We start from the raw sequence: 25,449 nt of genomic DNA, 5'->3' as shown, positions 1-25,449 counted from the left end.
CTAAAATAATGGCCAACCGAGCAGTCACTCTTGAATTGAGTCAGAAGGTGACTGTCAAATCTTAAAAGATTTTTGCGTTCGATGGACTTCCTATATAAAGTTGTATTAATTGAGAGCCCTGATGGCAGGTCATGATGTCCAAAATCTCAATCTCACAATATAACCCTGCCTGTTCCCTGCTTCGATGTCTTTGCATAGAGTCTGCCTTGGCTCCTTGCCCTGACTCCTTGCCTTGCCTTGTGACCATCCAGCCTTCCCACTCCTTGCTTTGCCTTGTGGCCATCTGGACTTCTCGCTTTTTGCCTTGCCTTGTGGCCTACCTAGGCCTTTTCTAGCACTGCGGTCTATCTAGGCCTTCCCTGCTCTACGGCCTATCTAGGCATCCTTAACCCAGTGTGCCTTTGGGCCTTTATGTTCAGTGTTCTGTGTGTCTTGTCCTGTCTTGTCTGCACTCAAGCCTCAGTTCCAGTCCTTGCCGGCACTCAAGCCTTAGTTCCAGCCCTTGCCTCACTCCAGCTTCAGTTCCAGTCCTTGCCTGTATTCAAGCCCCAGTTCCAGTGTTGTGCTGGAGGTGGATCCTTGGCCCGAGGTGGGCTTGACGCTACCCACAAGGTAAGCCCTACGGGTTCCCAGAGTCGAGAGGCAGAGCTGGCTGAGTGACAGAGGCCAACTGGAGCTTCACCAATACCAGCCCACGTTCCCCGCAGGTTGAGCCCTTGGGTGCCGGGACCGGCTGGTCTTAGGCGGGCCTCCGTCAGACGACTCCCAGTAGACAAGGTGTAATCAGCCAGGGACCAGCAAAGGTAATAGGAAGGCCGAAGCAGGTCCGGATGAGGCAGGGATCCAGAGACCCGAGCACCAAAGGGAATCAGAAGCGAAGACAGGTGGCACCCAAGTAATAGTAAGCCGGAGCCTGAAAGACCAAGTCCAGGGAGATACCAGAGGATGTAGTGGAAAGCAGGCTGGTGTCAGGGCAGGCAGCAGACGTGGAAAGGTGGTCAAATGAGCGGGGGGGTCAAAAACAGAAATCAGTCCAAGCATGGTCCAATTGTAGCGAGGGTCAATGCATAGCAAGTGTCAAAGTCAGAAGTCGGTCCAAGCGTGATCAATGCGTAGCAAGGGTCAAAGTCAGAAGTCGGTCCAAGCGTGGTCAGTGCGTAGCAAGGGTTAAAGCCAGAAGTCAGTCCAACAAGGCAAGGCAATGACCAGGTACAGATCAGGAGCAGGGACCAGGAATGCAGACAGGATCAGGAACCAGGATCATAGACAGGATCAGATACCAGGAACGAGCAATGAGCTCACGACAAGCATGGAGACCTGTCCCCAAGGCAAAGAACTAGTGGCTGGGCCCTGCCTTATATACCAGGGCCCAGTGACATCATCATCCGGGGCCGCGGGTTGGATTCCCGCTGTGGCCCCTTTAAAACCCAGCAAGGCGCATGCGTGCACACCTACAGGGCAGCATGGCACTGTATGGTGGCATCTCCCCACGGCACACGTGGGGAGACCTGCCGGGAGACAGACGGGTCCATGGGGGACAACAGAGAAGGCTCTGGAGCATAGGTGGCTGCCCACAGCCGCAAGGGAGGATGAACCAAGACTGGAAGCTGGGCGCCGAGGGAAAGTGGGCCCAGACGCAGGCCTGCCATGGATGGGACACGCAACATTCTAGTACTTACCTGCACTCAAGATTCAGTTCCAGTCCATGCCTCTATTCAAGATTCAGTTCCAGTCCTTACTAGCACTCTGTTCCAATATCAGCTCCTGCCCTTGCCAGCACTCACCAAGATACATAAGTGCCACAGCCAAGCCCAACTGGCCCCCAGATCCCAAGGGCGCAACCCTTGGGAGATGGGGCTGGCTAGGTGGAAGAACAGCCCTAGTCCTGACCTGCCATCTTGTGGCACTCACAGGGTGTTCCCTCTATACAGGCAGTCAACCACAACAGATTGGAGAGGTATATTTGTGTAGAAAGATTCAACATCTAGGCAGACTAGGTAAACCTCCAAAGGTAAATAAGATACCCCAGCTGATTTCCTCAGCATATGTGCTGCGTCTTGCACATAGGACTCAGTGCCCTGATAAAGGGTTGAAGAAAGTTGTCCAGGAAATATGCCAGCAGTTCCAACACTGAGCCATTTACTGACACTGTATTTTAGGACTTGTGTATTTTAGACACTTTGTAGATAACAGCTATGCGCCTGTAGTCTGTTTGTAAAAAGGCCAGTTCCTTTGATGTCAAAATTTTCTCTTCACCACATCCTTTAGTAGGGAATTTATCCTCTTCTGAAGATGAGTAATGGGATCTTGGATAAAACAAATATAATATCTCGCATCCTGTAATTATCTGTTGAACTCTGCTGTGTAGTAGAGATGTGCATTCGTTTTTGCCGAATTGGAAAATTGCAACGAAATTGTCCAATTCGGCATGTTTCAGGGAGCCCGAAAAAAATCAGGATTTTCCTGTTTTTTCGCAAATATTCGTCTTTCCGATTAGTGCGCACTAACGGGAGTCAGTGCGCGCTAACTCCCCGTTAGTGCGCACTAAGTCCTGTTAGTGCGCACTAACAAAAACTAACAAAAACTAACAAAATCTAACGGTTTTTGTTAGCGCGCGCTAACAGGAGTTAGCGCGCGCTAACTGGGAGTTAGCACGCACTAACTAAAAATCGATTTTTCGCGAAAAAAAAGACCCGAACCGAAAAAAAACGACATTTTCCATGGCGGCCGAAAAACGAAGAACGACACGAACACAAAAAACGATGCACATCTCTACTGTGTAGTCACTGGTATTGATGACCACAATCACACTACCCTTATCTGCAGGTCTGATGGTGATTTCTTCATGCTGAGACAAAGAATGTAATGCTGGCCACTCTATTGAGGATAGATTGAAATATTGTCTACTGCATTGGGCTGACATTTCTTCCAGGTTGCATACGACCAAATTCTGGAATGTCTGTAAATGAGAGAACTATGAAGAGTAAGGCTTGACAAGAGAACAATCAGAGTAAGTGGATGTCATATTTGAAAAAAAACAATCTGATCTGTAAGGTACAAAAAAATGGGGAAAGATCAATTCTGCTCTCAAAATGGTCATGAAAATTCATTGGAACAAAAGACATCCCTTGATTCAGCTCACTTATTTGAGCTGATGACAAAGAAAATGTGGACACATTGATTATCGCCTATTCTGGGCTACTTGTGAGCGGGATAATAGTTTGTGCCAAGAGGTATCATCTGCCAGTGGATGATTATACTAAAGTCTGTATGGTCTTCATAGCCGATAACTTCTTCCTAAAAAGCAGAGGATAGGCAATCAGCTGTGTCTGTGTCACGTGAGTCATCTGATTTACTGAAAGATTCATCGGAAGACACAAAGGTGACTTTCTTCCCTTTCCATGTACTTGTGCAAGCTGAGTTGAAGGCTGCTGATTCAACCAAGGATAGACACTTGATGATGAACAGTTTTGTTGGTCCTGTTGAAATTTGGTTATTTTGTCTTTCTTGGTATCTGATTTAAATGTTTCTATTGTTGTTATAAATCACTGAGTAAAATATAAAAAGTCTCCAGTGATACTTGTTGCTTAACTTCATCTATGACCACTATTTCTACCTTGATCTTCTCAGTAGTTACCTTTGGAGCATCAAAACTAGTGTACTTTTATTCAAAATGGTCACCCACCTAGAAAGAAATACTAGGTTCTCCACAAAGATTCTTTGTTCCTTATTAATCCTCAACCCCCGTGGGTAATCTGTTATTTGACATATTCAATCGAGGTTGCGCCATGCAGCTTTGCATGAGCAGCATATTTATGTGAGTGAGTTCTCCTAGAAATACAGTATTGGAAAAGAATAAACTCTCTTCAGAGAATAATGATGCTTCCTACACAATGTTAGCTATATGTTCCATCAAATAGCTAAAGACTTGTTTCTATTCAGACTCCGCCACTGGGGTATGATTGTGACAATACTGAAATGCTATAGTTTCGGGTTTGATATTACTGCAATTTAAAAAATTATAATTCACAGATTTTAGAGAATTGTGCTTTACAGTTCTTGAAAAGACCTATGATTGAACTTCTCAAGCACATAAAGTGGGACATGACTAATGGTATGGTCCAGTGCTTATATATATAAGGTCTTCTAAATAATATGGTGTTATTTTCTAATGAGTGGCACGAGTATTGTGCATTGGAGTGAAATCATTTGTGTGCTTCTTCCTAATGTAGCATAAGAGTTACTAAGTTCTTGTCAGGCTAGGGCTTTGGGCTAGGGCTGTTGTGCAGGAGGTAGACCCTTGGGCTGAGGTGGGGTTGATGCTACCCATAGAGGAGACCATACAGGTCCCCACCGTTGTTAGGCGGAACTGACTGACTGACGGAGCTGGCTGCAGCTTCGCCAATATCAGCCCTCATACCCCGCGGGTTGAGCCCTTGGGTGCCGGGGCCGGCTGGAGTTAGGTGTGCCTCCATTCGAGGTCTTCTGATAGATGAGGAAGAGGTCAGCCAGGGAGCAGCAATGGTAGTAATGGAGAGTCTGTACTGGACAAGGCGGAGTCCCAGAGTCCAGGGCACCAAAAGGAACAAGAGTCAGACAGGGGATGCCTGGGTAAAAGCAGGCTGAAGCCTGAAAAGTCAAGTCCAGGGTTGAGACTGAAGAGGCATCGTAGAACAGGCTGAAGTCAAGGCGGGCGGCAAGCAACAAGTAGTGGCAAGGCAAGGTCAGATCCAGGAGACGAACAGGAACATGGTCGGGCAAAGCAAAGGTCAGGTCCAGGAGATGATCAGTAGCGTGGTCGGGCAAAGCAGAAGTCAGGTCCAGGAGATGATCAGTAGCGTGGTCGGGCAAAGCAGAAGTCAGGTCCAGGAGATGATCAGTAGCGTGGTCGGGCAAAGCAGAGGTCAGGTCCAGGAGATGATCAGTAGCGTGGTCGGGCAAAGCAGAAGTCAGGTCTAGGAGATGATCAGTAGCGTGGTCGGGCAAAGCAGAGGTTGGGTCCAGGAGAAGATCAGTAGAGTGGTCAGGCAAAGCAGAGGTCAGGTTCAGAAGAAGATCAGTCCGTAAACCAAGGTAAGTAAAGATGAATCACAGGAACTAGGAGAAGAGACGAAACCAGGATCAGGAACATGGAAGGAACAGGAACCAGGAACACGAGGAGATCATCAGAGGAAGCAACGAAGTACACGACCAGATTGGAGCCCTATTGCAAAGGCAATTAACTGAGGCTAGGCCTGGCCTTCTATACTGGTGCCCAGTGACGTCATCATCCGGTACTGCGGGTTGAGTTCCCGCTGCGGCCCCTTCAAAAGGAACAGAGATGCGTGTGCGCACACCTAGGGAGGAGCGCAGCATGGGCCGGCAGCAACTCTCCGCAGACCACGCGAAGAGGCCCACCATGGAGCACAGGCATCCACCGAGGAGACAGGAGCGCCGGGGACGGCTCAAGGTCGGAGGCGGTGGCCCACCACCGCAAGGGAAGTGGAGCCAGACAATGAACTAGGCAGAAGAGGTTAAGAGGGCCTAGCCGCGGGCCTGCCGCAGCCAGCACACGCAACAAGATCTTGGCAAGGTACAAGATAGTTCAAATGCTCAGTTGACTTCCTTTGCCATCAATTTACTTGCATGAATTTTTAAAGCCTGAATAAAGTAGTTTTGCTGCTGTTAGTCCACTTGAATGCGAAGAAATTAAGGTTAACAAATAAAAGTGAAAAATATATAAGATTACTGGACCAACTTAATACGCAGTAATAAATTAATATACATACATATATACATACATGCATGCATTCATGCATGCATTTCCAGTAAAAAGGTATCACCTTATATATATTTTTTGTTTTCATTTGTTAACCTTTAGTTTTGAAGCTTGTAAGGGAAAGTTACCGAATTGTTTCATAGAGGCTGTCAGAGTCTCACTTGCATGTTTTATTGCTCTGAACCACATGAGGAAATAAGAAACAGATTGTACTTTATGCTCTTTGCTCTCAATTAGCAATTGTCTTAACCTTTTTTTTTGTCAGGATTATTTATGTTTCAGTTAATTTCCTGGTTAAAATATATTTGATGTCCCATTCTTTTAATGAATCAGTTGACGTAAAGGTTATTCTTAATCTACACACATAGGCAAACCTTCTAAATGAACAAAAGATAAAAGAGTAGAAATGTCTGGCAACTACAGCACCAAGTAACCAGTAAATACACAGTAATGATTGTCTCATATATTTAAAAATGTGTTTTCAAACAAATAGAGGATGGTGGTATCTTATTAGCAGATTTACTGGAGCATAAGCTGTGAAGGATAAGAGTCTAGTTCATCAAATGTATGTAGTATAGTTGAGGAGGTCTGACTCTGTGTGAAGTGTGTGTGTATAAATAACACATACACTACACACATATGGGACACAGAAGGACATAATGTACAAAGAACATTATCTTTGCACAATTAAGTAAATTGAGGGTACTATGTGCAAAGCAGTACATAGGAACAATGTGCTAATGTTAACATAGTTAAGCTAATTAATCCCTGTAGTGGGCCATGAAATCAATGTTCCTATTCAGGCTCAGAGCAATGGTATCCAACTTCTTGACAAGCTCTAATTCAGCAGTTTCACACTTCAGTGTCCATTTGAAGTTCCTTTGTGGAGTATGGCACAATTAAAGAGTCAGTTACAGAGTGTCCTGGGATATTACTATGTTCTGGGAATTGAATGTTCTGGATTTTGTCATTTCTGATGCCAGATTTGTGGCCATTTATTCTTTTTCATGTAACCCCATTATTTACAGGGGGAGGTGGTCATGCTTCCAAGAGCTGCTGAGTACAGATCCATTTGTTGCAGGGTTGGGGACACAGATTCTGGGATGTAGACAGGCTTAATCTGTAAGACCCTAAAGAGGATGACTATCAAAAATAAAACAGTCAACAACATTCTCAGTGTTTGGGTTCCAAATAAAAAGAAAGTTGCTAATCCAGAAAAATATGCACAAAAGTAGTCTAAATGCAAAAACAGGAAAAAATAATCTATTCATTCCACAAGCAACGACCTTGCAGGTACACTTTCTGTTGCTACTTTATTCAATTTAACTAACAATGGTTTCCTTGGGAATTCCCAACCAGGCTTCTCTCTCTCTTCACACCCCAAATAAAATACTAAAGAATTCTCATCTTCTTCTGAAAGTTACTCACAGATGGATTTCTTGACGAGAAGAATACTCCCCCCAGTTTCTAAGGATTGGATCTTCCTGGGATTACACTTGCAGGAGGGGCCACGTTTCTACAAATTTCAGTGGAGGCCCAAGGCAGAGAACAACTCCTTAGCTGCTTCTCTCTAACCCAGTCTGTCTGTCAAAGAGCTCTCATTTCTCAAGAACTTCCCCCAATGACTCTTGGCGTTACCATTTATACTCCCATTTGACTAACCTACCTTTTAGGGGTTGGACCCTCATGTCATTCCTAAGTGACCACCTTCCTTTTGGATCTCCTCTTACTGGGAAAACTCCTCTGTTGTTCTATTTAGACAGAAGATGGACATTGCTGATAGATGTTGGCATATATCTTGCTGCAGGAAGAACAGATGAATGAACCTCAGATGTTGTAGCTGAAATTGTTGGAACCTGTAATAGCAAGTGGATAAGGATACAGGATTGGCTTCTTGGTTTGTGGCAGCTTCTGGCTGTTGTTTTAGTGTCACTATAATGTGGTATGTGTTTTATGGTTGCAGGTCAATATCCATTTGAATTTAGGTGGCTGTCAGTATGTCAGAAGATGGCTACTTCCTAAGACCTATGAAAGGATGATATCATTGTTCAGGATGGGTTGTACATTTAAGTGGTTTAAGATGGTAGGTAGAGGTGACAATCAGAGGTGTTCTGTCATTTTCTTTATTGAGAAGGTCCTGAAGTAGTTTGCTCCTGGGTGTTCATCTGGCTCTGTTGATCTGTTTTTATTTGTTTTTCTATCATTTTATTGAGTATGTATAAAGACCCAGAGAAATTTCTACAGGATTTTAACAATCTCCACCCTTCCATTACCTAAGCATAGAACAATCTACTCAGCAGTTTCACATATCCACGTAGTGGTCATACAATATTCTCAAAGGCCACTTCTGAGGGTAAAACTATTTTGTCTGCAGAAGGAAATTTTCAAAGGGTTTAGGTACCTAACTTTGACCTAGATTCATCATTTTTGCTATAAATATAGCGCCCCTGATATCGCATGGAGAGAGGGAGAGAGAGAGAGAGAAACTCTGTAGAAGCTCACACAAAAGTTAACTATTTATGCCACTGTAAGAGGGGGCATTATGAACTCGGGATGAGGTTTGTGGGGTGGGGTGGGGTGGGTTTTGGGGGGGAAGTTTTACATGCACAGTCATACATATGAACCGCACAGTTACCACCAGTGAAGATTTAATATGATTGGAGAGATGAAAGGTAAAAGAAGAGCAGATTTTTACACTTTCCTCTCTAACTACTAGAGATGTGAATCGTGTCCTCGATCGTCTTAACGATCGATTTCAGCTGGGAGGGGGAGGGAATCATATTGTCGCCGTTTGGGTGTTTAGAGTATCGTGAAAATCGTTAAAATCATGAACCGGCACACTAAAACCCCCTAAAACCCACCCCCGACCCTTTAAATTAAATCCCCCACCCTCCCGAACCCCCCCCAAATGCCTTAAATTACCTGGGGGTCCAGCGGGGGTCCATAGCTAAATCGGCGGAAGGGGGAGGGCAGGAAAACCGGCACACTAAAACACCCTAAAACCCACCCCCGACCCTTTAAATTAAATCCCTCACCCTCCCGAACCCCCCCCCAAATGCCTTAAATTACCTGGGGGTCCAGCGGCGGTCCGGAACGGTCTCCTGCAATTGAATCGTGTTGTCTTCAGCCGGCGCCATTCTGCGCCGCCATTTTGCAAAATGGCGGCGCAAAATGGCGGCGGCCATAGACCAACACGATTCGACTGCAGGAGGTCGTTCCGGACCCCCGCTGGACTTTTGGCAAGTCTTGTGGGGGTCAGGAGGCCCCCCAAGCTGGCCAAAAGTCCCTGGGGGTCCAGCGGGGGTCCGGGAGCGATTTCCTGCCGCGAATCATTTTCCGTACGGAAAATGGCACCGGCAGGAGATCGACTGCAGGAGGTCATTCAGCGGTCATTCAGCGGTCGTTCAGCGGGGGTTCCAGACCCCGCTGAACGACCTCCTGCAGTCGATCTCCTGCCGGCGCCATTTTCCGTACGGAAAACGATTCGCGGCAGGAAATCGCTCCCGGACCCCCGCTGGACCCCCAGGGACTTTTGGCCAGCTTGGGGGGGCCTCCTGATCCCCACAAGACTTGCCAAAAGTCCAGCGGGGGTCCGGAACGACCTCCTGCAGTCGAATCGTGTTGGTCTATGGCCGCCGCCATTTTGCGCCGCCATTTTGCAAAATGGCGGCGCAGAATGGCGCCGGCTGAAGACAACACGATTCAATTGCAGGAGACCGTTCCGGACCGCCGCTGGACCCCCAGGTAATTTAAGGCATTTGGGGGGGGTTCGGGAGGGTGAGGGATTTAATTTAAAGGGTCGGGGGTGGGTTTTAGGGTGTTTTAGTGTGCCGGTTTTCCTGCCCTCCCCCTTCCCCCGATTTATGATTTTTTGACGATAAATCGGGGGAATTGGTATTGTATCGTGGCCCTAATGATTTTTGATGATTTAAAATATATCGGACGATATTTTAAATCGTCAAAAAACGATTCACATCCCTACTAACTACCTTGATTGCAGCTAGGTAGAGAGAGCATCAAGCTAGGTAGAGAAAACATGGTACAAATCTATTTTTCTTTAACTTTACATCCCTCCAAATCACATTAAATCTTCACTGTTGGTAACTATGCTGTTCGTATGTACAACTGCATGTAAAACTGCCCCCAAAGCTCACACCATCCTACAAACCTCACCCCAACTTTGTAATGTCCCCTCTTAAAGTGGTATAAAAAATTTAATTATAAGTGAGTCTCCACAGAGACTCTCCCTCTCTAACCCACAGCTATTGCAGGCCTAATGCATAGAAAAAAGGTGTAAATATGTCTGCATTAAAACCTGTGCTACTTTATTGCACACAAAATGAACTGGCCCTCGTTTCCATTTACTACGCCCAAACTCCTCCCACTTGACAAATAATTTTAAATTTGCATACGTATTTCACGATGCGGTATTTATCTCGTGCGTTATGGTGTTATCATGTGTGTTAGGGCCCTAAAGCGTGTGATAACACCCTAACGCAATTTGATGAATGAACCTCTTTGGGAGTCAGGCTCCAAAATTGGCCCTTTTGAAAATTTACTAAGGTTGAGTCCTTAAATTTAGGGTCCTAAAAAGTGGGTGGCTGGGGCAGAAAATAAAGGTGCTTGGCACTGCATTTCAGCATTAGGCCCCTAATTTACTATCCTAAATTTAAGAAAAATGAATAGTAGGCTTACATTTTCTCCCTAAGTTCTAAGACCGTAAGTTCAGTCAGGTAACTTTAACTGCCTAGTTATCCAATTAAAGTTATTCAGTTCTGAAAGAGTACCACACTTTCCACCCTGAATAACGTGAATAAACTAATTAATAAGTCAGGAACAGTCATCTCTAATGCATTTTGTATTCATCCGGGGGCCACCTTTGGGGGTTCAGGAGGTTATAATTTGGCTAATAACTTCTTTCTTTTTTTTTTTGTAATTTAAATGTTATATGAAACAAATTCAAACATTTATACACTCACAACAAAAGTGACTTCAACCAAAACATATGCACAGATTTCTCAACAACCCATTCCACCCATCCCATCTCAGCCCCCTCCCATCCCCTATTCCCACAAAAAAGTCAAAGGGTTCTTTTATAGCATATTCTTAGAAATAGGGGAAAAAAGCAACAACAACAACAAAAAACAACCTAGAAAACTATAACCAAGTCAGTTAGGGATTCATATGTTCTCAAATTTCTCAAAAACATTTTGCCAAATCGCAGTCAGTTTCTCCATACAATAAACATTACAAAGGTGTAGAAAAACAGAAGAGAGGACTGAGATCTCTGGGTTTTCCAAGAAGCTGCCCATGCGCATCTCACAGCAATGAGAATCTGCAACAGCAATATTTGCGGTGAGACCGCCCCGATAGGAGTGGGAAAACTTTAAGATAAATATTTTAGGATCCCTAGGGATAGAGATGTAAGCAATATCAAGAATCAGTTTAATTATCACATATAATACCTCTGTATTAAGAGGCACCCCACCAGATATGAAAAAATGTAGATACTCCGCCACATTGGCACCAGCAATCTGATTTAGCATCCGGATTAATTTTATGAAGCCTCTCCGGAGTAAGGATCCAGTGAAACAATAATTTGTACCCATTCTCAAGTAGTAGAGTTGAGATGGAATTTCTCCCCACCAAAAGGGAACAAAGATTCCAATCAGTTTCTTCTAGTCAGACACCCAGGTCAGTCTCCCAAGCCACAATATGCTTAGGCCTCGTAAGCAAGTCCCCAGTTTTGAAGAATACCCTTTTGTGATCGAGACTTCTCACAATAACCCTCAGTCAGGCTTTTGCCCATCAAGAGATCATCAGTTATCCACTTTGATCTTAAAAAAAATGATGCAATTGCACATAGGGACATTTGTCTCACTCAGTCAGCTGATACTTCCCTCAAAGGTCCTCAAAACTCGACATGCATTCCCCAAACCTGCCCCCAGCCTTTCCCATCTCTGAAAATCAGATGAAATAAGCCCTGGGGAAACCACTATTAAATTAAGAGGGAGAGTCGAAAAAGAACTTCCTCTTACCCATGAATATACCTTTCCAAATGTCCCACATTCTCATAGTCAGAAAACACACACACTCTCTTGGGGAGCCACAGCAACCGTGTCTGAACTGGAACCTTGCCCACCATAGCTTGTTCAATATGAGCCCATTGCTGGCTCTCCCGCTCCTCATGCCAATCTACTATTACCCCTAATTGAGATGTTAGATAGTATTTCTTCAAATTAGGAATACTCAGCCCTCCCACCAACTTTGGTTGATACAGAGCACTTTTCCCCACCCCCAGGGAGCCTCCGCTTCCAGGTAAAGCCAAAAAATGCATCTCTGCAAACTTTTCAAACTTCTCTCTGGTGCAAATATGAGGGGAGGGTTAGAGAAAGGCAGCACAAATGCAGTAAGTCGTTTATTTTCAGAGTGCCATTATTGCCTAACCAAGACAGATTAAACTGGTCCCAACAGTCTAAATCTTTGAAGATATGTGAAAATATGGGAGGATGGTTATACTGAAAAATATTACCTAGGTCAGTCCCGAGGTAAACTCCCAAATACCTCAGTTTACCCCGGTCCGCTAAAAAGGAAATTCATGCTTCAAGGGCAAAGTTGAACATTCCAAAAGGGCAACATTCAGGATCTCAGATTTATCAAAATTAATCCTAAACCCAGAGACCCTGCCATACTTTTTCATTTCATCTACCAATGCCCTCAAGGATTCTAGCGGGCTACTCAAAGATCATCAGCAGAAAGTGAAATCTTACACTGATACCCATCTATCAAACTCCCTTTTATCTCCAAATTCTTGTGCACCCACTTGGCAAATGGTTCTATAGTGAGAGCAAACAGCAGAAGAGATCATGGACACCCCCGCTGGGTACCCCTCCCTACCTTTACATTTTTTGAGTACCACCCACTAATTTTAAGTCCTGCCTCTGGAGACACATATAGCTTCTGAATCCAACAAAGAAATATTATCACCCAGACCCATTTTTTCAAACACCTTAAATAAAAAATCCCAGTGGACCCTATCAAATGCTTTCTCAGTGTCTCCTGCCATCAAAAGGGAAGGTATTTGTTCTCGCTTGGTCCACCAACTCAAATTTAACACTTTTCTCACATTATCAGCAGCCAGGCACCCTGGAATAAAACCAGATTGATTCTTGCACACCAAAAAGGTACGATAACACCTTTTTTAAAGGTAGGGGGATCAGGGGAGTGCATTTTTTTAAGTGATTTCACTAACTTTAGGCCTGCTATATTTCTAATCAGAATTAGCCAAATAACTTTACCCGCTAATATTCAGTGTTAGCCAGGAAAATTCAAGCCATGTCCATGGAATGCTCTCACCCAGTTCCCTATTTTTATCCAGCTAAATTTTAGCTAAATAATGCCTTACGTGGATAAAACGTACACATTCACTGGGACGGGATATTTCAAACTCACCATGTGTCCAGCAAAGTCCCAAACTTAGCAGGACAAACCGTTCTGAAAATCAACTTCTAAAAGTCCTGCCAAAGGGACAGAAATGTCAGACATGCCTGCACATTGAAGAATAACCTATTAGGTTAGTGGTTATATTTTTTTGGGAATGTGTTTAAAATGGCAAATGAAATTTAAAAATCCTGAGAAAAATAAATCCTCATTGTAGACACATTTTGGAATTTAAAAAAAAAAAAAAAAAAAACCCTCCACTGAGAGGTGTTGGAAACCAGCCTTGACCCGCACATAGCACCAGAGCCAGTCTGAGACGCGAGACCCACGATTTAACAATACAAAACCGAGAAACAGGCAGTGGCAGCAAACAAAGCCCTTAAAGCAAATTGCCTCTGCTTTAACCATGAAACAACTGAAGAAAGGTTGGACAGAGTGAAATTAAACATCCCCAACAGCCTGAGCAAGATGCAGCAGGAAGAGAGCAACGCAGGAATGAGCCAGCCCTCAGCAGGAAAAGCACCAAAAAGGTAAGACCACCTGGCTTCCCCGAGAGACAGGATTTACAGAAAGTAATAGAAACTGAATCCTGAGAAGACTTAAACAATGAAATATGAACCTATGTCAGTCATGTACGAATAAAATCACAAACTTAATTCTAGAAAATGAGAAAGAAGTGCCCAGGATTACCAAAGACAGCGCATGCTGCCTTCAGGAATTCTTACACAGCCCTGTAAGAGACTAGAAGGAAAAGGGGGCGCTGAGGCAGAAACGGGGAGAAGAAACAGCAGAGGGAGTGAAACTGCCAAACGCCGAGCAATAGCCGAGTCCCAGGGCACAATACAGGGCTCACCTTGAGACCCAGTCAACAATCCCTGGCAGGAAGCTGTCGCCACAAAACATTCCCACAAACAGCAGCTGAGAGAAGCCATGCGAATGGCAAACAGCTGGAGAGGAAGCACCTTTTCTTCCAGGAAGGAAGGTGCTGAAAAGCAAACGCAGGAACCCAAAAAGAAGCTGTGCTAAATGATAGACTCGGGAGCCCAGAGTGCATCAGCGTCCACACAGGAACCAGCGAATAAAACCGAATAGAAAAATGTTTCACAGCAACAAAAGACCTGGTATTTCCTACAACAAATCTGTTCCCCATCTGCAAAGGCAATCCTGAGTAAGGCAAGTCTTATGTTCTTATAAACAAAAAAATGTCTCACATCAAAGTGCCTATACGAATCAATTCCTTCTGGAGCATGTGTACGGAATTTAAACACAAAAATTCCTGATGTAATCCCTGATTCCAGAACAGTAAAATATAGAATAAGAATCTGAAGCACTTCTTTAAAGACATCAAACCTAAATATCTCACATACCTAAGAAAAACTAAGCATGCTTAAAAGTGTAATGAAAGAATGAAAGATTTCCAAATATTGGCCTAGATTCATCATTTTGCTATAAAATTGCAAAAAATAGGGCCCGTGATAAAAAGGCTGTAGTTAGAGTAATTTTCCTGATACTGCATAGCATTTTGAGAGAGAGAGAGAGAGAGAGAGAGAGATGCTCTTTATAAACCTCTTGTATAAGTAAACTATTTAGACCAATGTAAGAGGGGAAACTAGTACCTCGGGGTGAGGTTTTGGTGGTGGCCTAGGTTTTGGAGGGCAGTTTTACATGCACACAGAAGTATGAACAGTACAGTATACATCAGTGAAAATTGTATGCGATTTGGAGTTTTGAAAGGTACACAAAGATGAGATTTGTTTATTGTACTTTCAACCTAGCTTGATAGCAGTTAGGTAGAAGTGCATCAAGCTAAGTCAAGAGTGCATTGTACAAATCTATATTTTTATATCTTTCATCACTCCAAATCACATAAAATCTTCACTGATGTCTACTGTGCTGCTCGTACCTCTGTCTGTACATGTAAAACTGTCGCCCAAAACCTCATCCTGAGTTCAGAATAGCTCCTCTTACAGTGGTATAAAAAAGTTGCCTAATATGCTGCGTCCCCAGAGTCTCAGTCTCTCAACAGGATTTATGATATCACAAATTCAGTTTCGGGCATAATGCCAGGAACAAAAAGTGTAGTTACTTCCTGTGTTAAATCCTGAAATAGAGTTTGTTATACTATAGCATTAAGCACCGCTCATTTCATAAACTCTTCCTATTTGACTAAATTTGCATACTTGTTATTTATCACATGTGTTAGAGTCCTAATGCCCGTGATAAGACCCTAACTTGATTTGATGAATGACCCCCATTGTTAGATATTCTAGCCATTTCCCTCAGACATGGGCAGAAAAGTTATTACAACAATCTTCAAACATGGGAATTTCACAATACAAACAATTATAAAGGGATATGTGTCAACAGCAATATTAGTCAACTGTTCTGTAGTATCTTCTCTGAGAAGAGTACTACAATTGTTGTGTCGGAGGTGGACACTTGGGCCGAGGTGGGGTTGACGCAACCCGTAGGTAAGGACCTACGAGTCCCCACCGTCAGCAGGTGGAGTGGGCTGAAGCTAGAGGCCGCTGGAGCTTCACCTTTACCTGCCAGAGACAGCAGCCGGTAGATGGCGTAGTCCTACCCTGGACTGGATTCGGTACTGGAACTCAGGCACCAAAGGAACAATGAGTAACTGGAGGCACTCAAGCAAAGAAAGGCCTAAGCCTTGCAAGTCCATGTCCAGAGGATAAGTGAGAGGAGGTGTCACTGAGGCTAGGATCAGAGCCGGCGGCAAGTGGAAGTCATGGCAAGCAACGTAGAACTCAGGACACAGAGATCTGTAGTGTAGTTGTTCGAGGTAGTGGTCAGGATACGGAGAAGACAGGCATAGTCAATCAAGGCAATGGTCAGGGCACGGAGAAGGCAGGCATAGTCAGACATAGCAGAGGTCAGGACGCGGAGAAGTAGAAGAGTGGTCAGGCGTAGTGGAGGTCTGGGGCTGGAGAGAAGCTGAAGAGTAGTCAGGCATAACGGTGGTCAAATCCAAAGAGTCAGTTCAACACATAGATGAACCAGGAACCACAGGAATCAAGAACACAATGAAGAGACAATTCTAGGATCAGCAACGAATACTCTGAGTATGAGGAGACCTGTTGCAAAGGCAACGCTATGGAGTGAGGCCTGAGCTTTTATACGCTGAAGAGTCTGACGTCAGCATACGGGTCCACGGCCAGGTTCCTGCCGCAGGCCCTTTAAAAGAACTAATGGTGCACACGTGTGCGCCTAGGAAGGGGTGCAGTGCCAATGGCAGCGTCTCTCTGCGGACCACGCAGAGAGGCCCAACGAACAGGGACATCTTGGCTGGCAACACTGGGTTGCCTGGCAGGGCCAGAGGCACTGGAGGGAACCCGAGGTCAGAGCACATTAGTTTGTACAAAAGGGCAGCACTTCATAAATTACAACAAGCATTAGAACATCAACACTCCTACCAATGAGAGGTACAGACTGGAAAATATAAGAAGCTAGACCGCGATCAATCCCTGCACAAACTATACAATAGCAGAATATCTCACCTTGGTCACACAAACCAGACATAAACCCTCATCAACTACAGACTCAGGGGTCAATATTCAATGGCATTTAGCCATTTATCCAGCTACCTGGCAACTTTTTGAATATTGAGCCACTGATGTTTGGTTAAGTACTCCTATTTTTTTTTTTTGCAGCCTATCTCCTAGACTGCCATTGTAAAGATTCCAGACTGCACACATAAGAAATTGGTCATGCTACACTGTGCAGCTCTGGAAAAAAATAAATAGAACCTTAGGAGAGAAAAGTAGTATAAGGTGATTTCAGAACCAATAAACAGTGATTTAGTTTAAAAGGAAAAAATGATTTTAGAAACCAAGAGTCAACTGAAATGGAAAAAACCCGAAGAGTTATTGAAGGTTTGAAAATGATTCTGTCTGCATTCTTTCATTCATGGGTCCTATGATACCTTATTCGCACTAAAATGTCCTGCATCTGTGAGGCTAAAGGGATTCTGGACTCTGCACCAATGTAATTCTTGTGACAGGACATGAAACTAATGGTACTGACCTCTTTTTCTGATCTGAAAAGAAGTTAAAAGAAATGTTTCATTTTCCAGCGCTATATAATATTTCTTTTGAGAGAATTAATTCTGCTGATACGCTAAAGAATTTTTTTTTTTTTTTTGCTGAATTAAAACATTTTTTCACACTGCAAGAACACCCAAAAACGTAATTAAGTTCTGACAGCTTTGCAATGTGTTTTTCAATTACTCGATGACTTAACAAATACTGAGGTAGCTAGAAGGAACTCTTTGTTAAATTACATGTCACTTTGAGAAACTGACACTAGCATGTTTTCTCAGTCTTCCTGCTTGTTCTATGATGCTCAGATTATATTGGCTCAACTTTAAGGAATAAAATCACTATATATATATATATGCACACACACACACACACACACACACACACACACACACGCACACTAGTGAGGAAAATGCTCCGATTAAAGCAAAAAACTTTAATATATTTGAATCCTCAGCCGTTTAACTAAGCAATTAAAAGGTTTAGTCTAAGAAAAATGCCAGTGATGTTTGTTGACGATATAGTTACAGGGCCAATGGAAGAGTTATAAGCACCCTAGGTGAAACTTACAGCCTGTCCTTGCACCCCATCACATCCTCCTCACTCACAATTAAACATTATGATTTTATAATAATAGATTTTACATGAACAGGAATATTTACAGGTGCATTTTAAAAGCCCGGCACGTGCACCAATTAGGGGATGCGCAAATATGTCGGGCTTGTGCGCGCCAAGCGAATTTTAAAAGCTGCCGGGATATATGTGAAGATAACACCGGGAGAGAAAATGCCAAGTTACCAAAAAGGGTTGGGGCATGGGCATGGTCTGAGAAGGGCAGGAGCATGTTTGGGCCTAGCCAAGAGATGAGCGTATAAGTAGTTACGCACACTGACGCGCGCCGTGGTTCCCTGACACGTAACATTATGTTTTCTATGGATGATGTGTAACTTACAAAACAAGCAGATCAGCGGGGTTGTAAGGGTCAGGTCTAACAGGAAGAAAGGAAGGCTATTAAACTAATGGGTCGATTTAACCCGCCCCCCCCCCCCCGCGCATAAAATCTGGGGGTTGTGCGCGCGGCCAGGCCTTGCTCACACCACATGCATTTTAGAAGGGGCCCGGCCACACACATAACCCCCATGACGCATACAAGAGCCAGGCCTCTTCCAAGGGGCCGGGGGGGGAGGGCTGCGACAGTGCCATCGTTCGTTGTCCTGGAGCCTTGCACACCTGCCGGCTGCCGGCGCACGCAATTTACTTCAGCTCGGGAACTGAAGTAAGATGCTCAACAAAGGTACATTTTAAAAATAAAATTTGGATTTAGGAGTGGGGAGGACAGGAGGTTAGGGTAGGGGGTAGGGAACTGGGGAATGCTGGGATGCGACGCCGCATGAATTTTGCAAAACTGTCCCCCCCTTGTGTGTGGATTACAAAATCTGGCACACATGTGCGGGCAGCCCGCCGATTTTATAGCATGCATGCGCGCACCTATTAAAATCTACCCCTAAGATGGGTCTGGAAGTCATATCCCTTGATTGGGGGAGCCAGGAACGAACTATGAAAACTGGCAATGACGTCAGTGCTTTTATCTTTTAAAAACCCCCCACTTACGTGGTAAAAGCATTTGCGCGCATAGGTAAGTGCCCACTTAAAATTGCACATACCTGTGCGTGCGGTCAGGCTATTTTATAACATGTGCATATGTTATAAAATAGCCATGTCCCTGAGTACGGGCCAATGAACAAGTGCACATGTGCCACTATGAAAGTTACCATCTTAAATTACAGTGTTCGAAGGAAAAAAATATCACATATATATTATATTAATTTAATGAATGTATATATTTATTTATATTCTGCCTATATTGACTATGTCATGCTAGGCGGATTACAGAGTGGACATAAAACAATAAGTAACCTAAAACAAATCATAAATAACAAACATCAAAATTACTAAAAAGACTGCACTTGCCAAAATGCTTCTTTAAATAGAGCCATTTTCACTGCCTTCCAAAACAATCTATAATCAGATATTCCTCGAACCTCTGATAAATTGCTCCAAGACAGAGGACCTCCAATAGCCAGTGTTTGCTGCCTAGTATCTTGAAAATGTATGGCTTTTGCTGATGGCATTTCTAGGTACTTTCTGTAAGCTGAAAGTAATGTTCTTTTAGGAACATAGGCCTTGAAAAGATCAGATAAAAACAATGAGGCATTTCCTTGGACCGATTTAAACACTAAAGTTGAAATCTTAAATTTAACTCTCTGTTGTGCAGGCAACCAGTGGAGCAGGTAGAGCAAAGGGGTTACATGCTGTGGTCATGATGGTGCCCCTGGTGGCAGGTCCTCAGCGGTGACTTCGGGCTCAGGGATAATTATCAAGGACTGCTTCCACAAAGTCCTTTATAGCTGATCCCTTCCTGAAGTTTCTCCCCCGAGACAGGCGTAGAGAATAACCATAAGGCAAGGAGGCTATGGGTCAGCACCACTTGTGAGGGAAGGCCTTCTTACAACTAGGCCCCTGAGACCAAACTTCCCCCATTCTCCACTAGAGTAAGGGTCACCTCCCTGGCAGCCCTTTAAAACAACATATTACAACCAGGCAGAAGCTTCTTATGTATTGAAGTTTATTAATTAAACCAAACTCCACAGAAAGGCAAAACACTCAACTTAACAAGCATTACCAACCAAGCTTCTCACTCTGAGTTTCTAGTATACTTTCCCCTGCACAACATGTGGGCTACATAGGTTTTCCCCCCAGTACATTCTACTTCCCCCAAGCATAACATAGCACTGAAACCTCCCCCACTGCAGGAACCTCTCCTTAGGCCAGCTGCCAGGTCCTAATTACCTCTTTTTCCCCAGCTGCCTTAATTAAGTAAAACAACTCTTTTCCCTGCTACAAGCTCCCCTGGCTTGTGCAGTCCTAAAACCATTTTATATTCTTCCTTTTTAACTCATACTTCATTCCAAACCCCACAATAAGCATTCCCTACATTTACATAAGCCTTCCTACCTCAGCTTCTTCAACGCCCCCGGAGCTAATCCCTCTAATTAACCCTCAAGGCACTGCTGAAGATACTTATGCATACCACTTGTTACACAGACATTAAAAGTGAGGGAACCCTGTTAGAGCTGACTTAGCTTTAGTGAAAAAGGTCTGCCTAGGCACCATCCCCCAGCCTCAGGCTTTGGATCTTACTTGCCTTCCCTCCAGCTCTCCTCCCTCCCCTCCTTCTCTTTGGAGGGCTACTCTCCTTATGTCAGATAGAGTGCCCCTCCCTAGGAAGACACCGCCTCTGTTTCCCTGCCCCCAACTCTTCCTGAGGCTGACTACCAGGGCATCTGGGAAATGTAGTTTCCTTCCTGCAAAGTAACCAACCCATTGAGGAAAACACCTCAAAGTTTTACTGCACAGAGACTCCGCTCTGGCTCAACTCATCACAATGCTCCCAAAGTGGGGACTTTAATACCATCCTAGCTGCTGAATTTTGTGATCCCCAAGTGGACGGAATTTCCATAGTCCAATGTAGTTAAAACAAAAGCTTGGACTATTGTACGAAAGGTCTGAAATGTCTAAGTTGTTTTAATTTAAAGTAGCCAGAAGATAGAACACACTTTTTGTAAGTCAGTTGTGGGCCAAAAATAGAACCCCAAGTTCTTAAACTGGTCACGAAATCCAATACCCCCTCAATCAAAATACTATGGAATCCCCCAGCTGAGAAATTCTCGAACACCAAAGGGCTTCAGTTTTTGAAAGATTAAGGATCAGAGCATTTTTCCTCAGCCAAGTACTAACTACTGATAGATAGAAAGAAATCCGATCAAATGTGGCCTGCAAATCAGCTGCAGCCTCAAAATAAAGCTGGATGTCACCAGCAAAAACCTTAAAATAAATATTAAAAGAATCCAGTAACTTACACAATGGTTGAAGGTAGATATCAAAAAGGGTGGGTGACTGTAGGCATCCCTAAGGTATCCCTATAGTTTTTCTTATCTAATCAGAACACTTCAGACCAACCCAGTAAGCAAATCTACGGCTCTCCTGCTAAACTTTCAAAAGGGAAACTTTGATAAAATGAGAAAAATAGTTAGAAAAAAACTGAAAGCAGCAGCTACAAAGGTAAAAAATGTGCAAGAGATGTGGTCATTGTTAAAAAATACCATCCTAGAAGCATAGTCCAGATGTATTCCACATATTAAAAAAGGTGGAAAGAAGGCAAAATGATTACCGGATTCGTTAAAAGGTGAGATGAAAGAAGCTATTTTAGCCAAAAGATCTTCATTCAAAAATTGGAAGAAGGATCCAAGAGAAGAAAATATGATAATGCATAAGCATTGGCAAGTTAAATGTAAGACTTTGATAAGACAGGCCAAGAGAGAATTTGAAAAGAAGTTGGCCGTAAAGGCAAAAACTCACAGTAAAACTTTTTAAAAATATATCCAAAGCAGAAAAACTGTGAGGGAGTCAGTTGGACCGTTAGATGATCGAGGGGTTAAAGGGGCACTTAGAGACGATAAGGCTATCGCGGAAAGATTAAATGATTTCTTTGCTTCGGTGTTTACTGAAGAGGATGTTGGGGAGGTACCCATACCGAAGAAAGTTTTCATGGGTAATGATTCAAATGGACTGAACCAAATCACGGTGACGCTAGAAGATGTGGTAGGACTGATTGACAAACTGAAGAGTAGTAAATCATCTGGACAGGATGGTATACACCCCAGAGTTCTGAAGGAACTAAAAAATGAAATTTCAGACCTATTAGTAAAAATTTGAAACCTATTATTAAAATCATCCATTGTACCTGAAGACTGGAGGGTGGCTAATGTATCCCCAATATTTAAAAAGGGCTCCAGGGGCAATCCAGGAAACTACAGACCAGTTAGCCTGACTTCAGTGCCAGGAAAAATAGTGGAAAGTGTTCTAAATATCAAAATCACAGAACATATAGAAAGACATGGTTTAATGGAACAAAGTCAGCATGGCTTTACCCAAGGCAAGTCTTGCCTCACAAATCTGCTTCACTTTTTTGAAGGAGTTAATAAACATGTAGATAAAGGTGAACCGGTAGATGTAGTATACTTGGATTTTCAGAAGGTATTTGACAAAGTTCCTCATGAGAGGCTTCTAGGAAAAGTAAAAAGTCATGGGATAGGTGGCAATGTCCTTTCATGGATTACAAACTGGCTAAAAGACAGGAAACAGAGAGTAGGATTAAATGGACAATTTTTTCAGTGGAAGGGAGTGGGCAGAGGAGTGCCTCAGGGATCTTTTCAATATACTTTTCAATATATTTATAAATGATCTGGAAAGAAATACGACGAGTGAGGTAATCAAATTTGCAGATGATACAAAATTGTTCAGAGTAGTTAAATCACAAGCAGATTGTGATAAATTGCAGGAAGACCTTGTGAGACTGGAAAATTGGGCATCGAAATGGCAGATGAAATTTAATGTGAATAAGTGCAAGGTGATGCATATAGGGAAAAATAACCCATGCTATAGTTACACAATATTAGGTTCCATATTAGGAGCTATCACTCAAGAAAGAGATCTAGGCGTCATAGTGGATAACACATTGAAATCATCAATTCAGTGTGCTGCAGCAGTCAAAAAAGCAAACAGAATGTTAGGAATTATTAGAAAGGGAATGGTGAATAAAACGGAAAATGTCATAAGGCCTCTGTATCGCTCCATGGTGAGACCGCACTTTGAGTACAATTCTGGTCGCCACATCTCAAAAAAGATATAGTTGCGATGGAGAAGGTACAGAAAAGGTCGACCAAAATTATAAAGGGAATGGAACAGTTCCCCTATGAGGAAAGACTAAAGAGGTTAGGACTTTTCAGCTTGGAGAAGAGACGGCTGAGGGGGGATATGGTAGAGGTGTTTAAAATCATGAGAGGTCTAGAAAGGGTAAATGTGAATCGATTATTTACTCTTTCGGATAATAGAAAGATTAGGGGGCACTCCATGAAGTTAGCATGTGGCACATTTAAAACTAATCGGAGAAAGTTCTTTTTCACTCAACACACAATTAAACTCTGGAATTTGTTGCCAAAGGATGTGGTTAGTGCAGTTAGTCTAGCTGGGTTTAAAAAAGGATTGGATTAGTTCTTGGAGAAGTCCATTACCTGCTATTAATTAAGTTGACTTAGAAAATAGCCACTGCTATTACTAGCAACAGTAACATGGAACAGACTTAGTTTTTGGGTACTTGCCAGGTTCTTATGGCCTGGATTGGCCACTGTCGGAAACAGGATGCTGGGCTTGATGGACCCTTGGTCTGACCCAGTATGGCATGTTCTTATGTTCTTATGTGTTACATTATATTTACATGCACTGCTGTGATGTGAACCAGAAATCCCTGCAAAAAAGACACTTGGAACTCAAATGGTATTAGACCTATTGTGATGTGTGTTGGGTGTGGGCTTGACCCTCTGAATGCCCAAATACACTAATACACTTCCTATTAGGAAAATGGCTCACCTCAGTCACACATGCAGAACATAAACAGACCCTCACCAAATACAGAATAGAGCAACCATAAAGTAGAAATACAAATGCGTAGACAAAAACTGAACTGGAAACTTCAAGAAGTCAGATATTTTATGCAGTGCAATAATAGAAACACAGAACATCACCATTCCTCAAACATCAAACAATAAAATCAAGAAATAAAATATATAATCATAATACTAAGAACTTACTGATAATATTTTTAAAAAACATGATGAATAAAAGGTCAAATAATTAAAAACTTATATACAAGTTTTTTTAAATGTCCCAAACACCAATAAAATATTTCAAAACAGCAGACACAGGAAATAACACCTGAAAAATAAAACTAAAAATGATTTTAAAAATTCATGCTCTACATACTTAGGAACTTTGATTTCCAGTCACCCCAAGATTGTCATGGATTAGTAGAAGAGGGATGCATGAATTTCTCCTCTCTTTCTGATATACACACACACATACAAGCTCATACACACGTACGCTCCCTCTCAGACAAACCCACAGGTGTCTCCAGCTTTTCTTTGGTTGGGATCTACCAGCAGCATCCTGCTCTCATCTTCATTTCAGCTGCTGGCGGGTTGGAATCCACTCTGCAGCACCCACTCACATACACACACACACACACACACACACACACTCACACACAAAACTCCCATTCATATATATGCACACACTGAAGGCAAACCCACTCTCATTCTTTTGCCAGCAACCTTGGAGTCTCTCTCGTTCCTCTGCTGCTGCTGTCATTGCTGCCGCATGGTTATTGGGGAAGCGCCAATTTCTGCTACTGACACTGAAGCCCATTCTGCTGTCTCCTCTGTGCTGACCCCACAGTATTAAAAATTTGGGGGCTTCCAGTTTCTCCATGCTGATCTCGTACATCGCTAGATCGGCATAGAGAAAGTACTACTCTTGCACATTCCCAAAGATAACAATGCCAATCACTCAAAATTCAAAAATGATTTTTTTTTTACCTTTGCTGTCTGATCTTAGTTTTCTAATCGGTTGGTCACAGGCTTTTTTCCCCCACCTTCCATTTCTTGGTCTTTTGCCAATTCCTTTTACAGGATTTCTTTTTTTTTTCTGTTTCTTCTCTATCCACCTGTTTTCTTTTCTTCTTCCCTCAAACACACGTGCAGGCTTTCATTCTCACTGTCTCTCTCTCTCTCACACGTACACATACAGGCACAGTCTCTCACACCCACATGCTGTCTCACACACACAGCTCTCACTGTCAAATGCTGTCTCTCACACACACACAAAGATGCTCTCACATGATGTCTCTCATTCCCACACACAGTCTGTGAACTCACTCTCTCTCACACACAATCTCTCAACTCACTTTCATACACACACACATTCTACAGGGCCTCAGCTTCTCACTTATCTCTGGGCCCTCTCTTCGTGGGTCGCCACAGGATGGGCTCCACAGTGGCCCTGAACTTCTCGGGCCGCTACGAGGTGGGATCCTCAGTGGTCCTGATACCAGGCCTCCTCTTCTCGGGCTGATGGCAGGTGCTCTCCAGGTCCGACCGGAGGGCGGTACCAATCCTGCACCAGGCCAAGGATCCACCTCCAGCGCAGCAAGATTGTTCTGGATTAGCAAGGGAAAGGAGAGCAGTTGTTACTCACAATATTTCTCCTCTCTCTCTATCTCTCATATTTACACACTTGCTC

At 43.4% G+C, this 25,449-nt stretch overlaps 1 long non-coding RNA gene across 1 annotated transcript in view; it reads left to right on the top strand.

The window, feature by feature from the left end:
• Positions 1–13,529: 13,529 nt before the first annotated feature.
• The window catches only part of LOC115086218, a 33,815-nt gene continuing 21,895 nt past the window's right edge, over positions 13,530–25,449 (top strand). The window contains exon 1 of the long non-coding RNA XR_003855165.1: positions 13,530–13,728. This is a non-coding gene — a long non-coding RNA (uncharacterized LOC115086218). The remainder of the gene's footprint in view (positions 13,729–25,449) is intronic.

The sequence above is a fragment of the Rhinatrema bivittatum genome, chromosome 2 (genome assembly GCF_901001135.1).
Source record: "Rhinatrema bivittatum chromosome 2, aRhiBiv1.1, whole genome shotgun sequence".
Taxonomy (NCBI): domain Eukaryota; kingdom Metazoa; phylum Chordata; class Amphibia; order Gymnophiona; family Rhinatrematidae; genus Rhinatrema; species Rhinatrema bivittatum.
The sequence above is the reverse complement of the archived record's forward strand: the minus strand, read 5'-3'. Positions and strand labels throughout refer to the sequence as shown.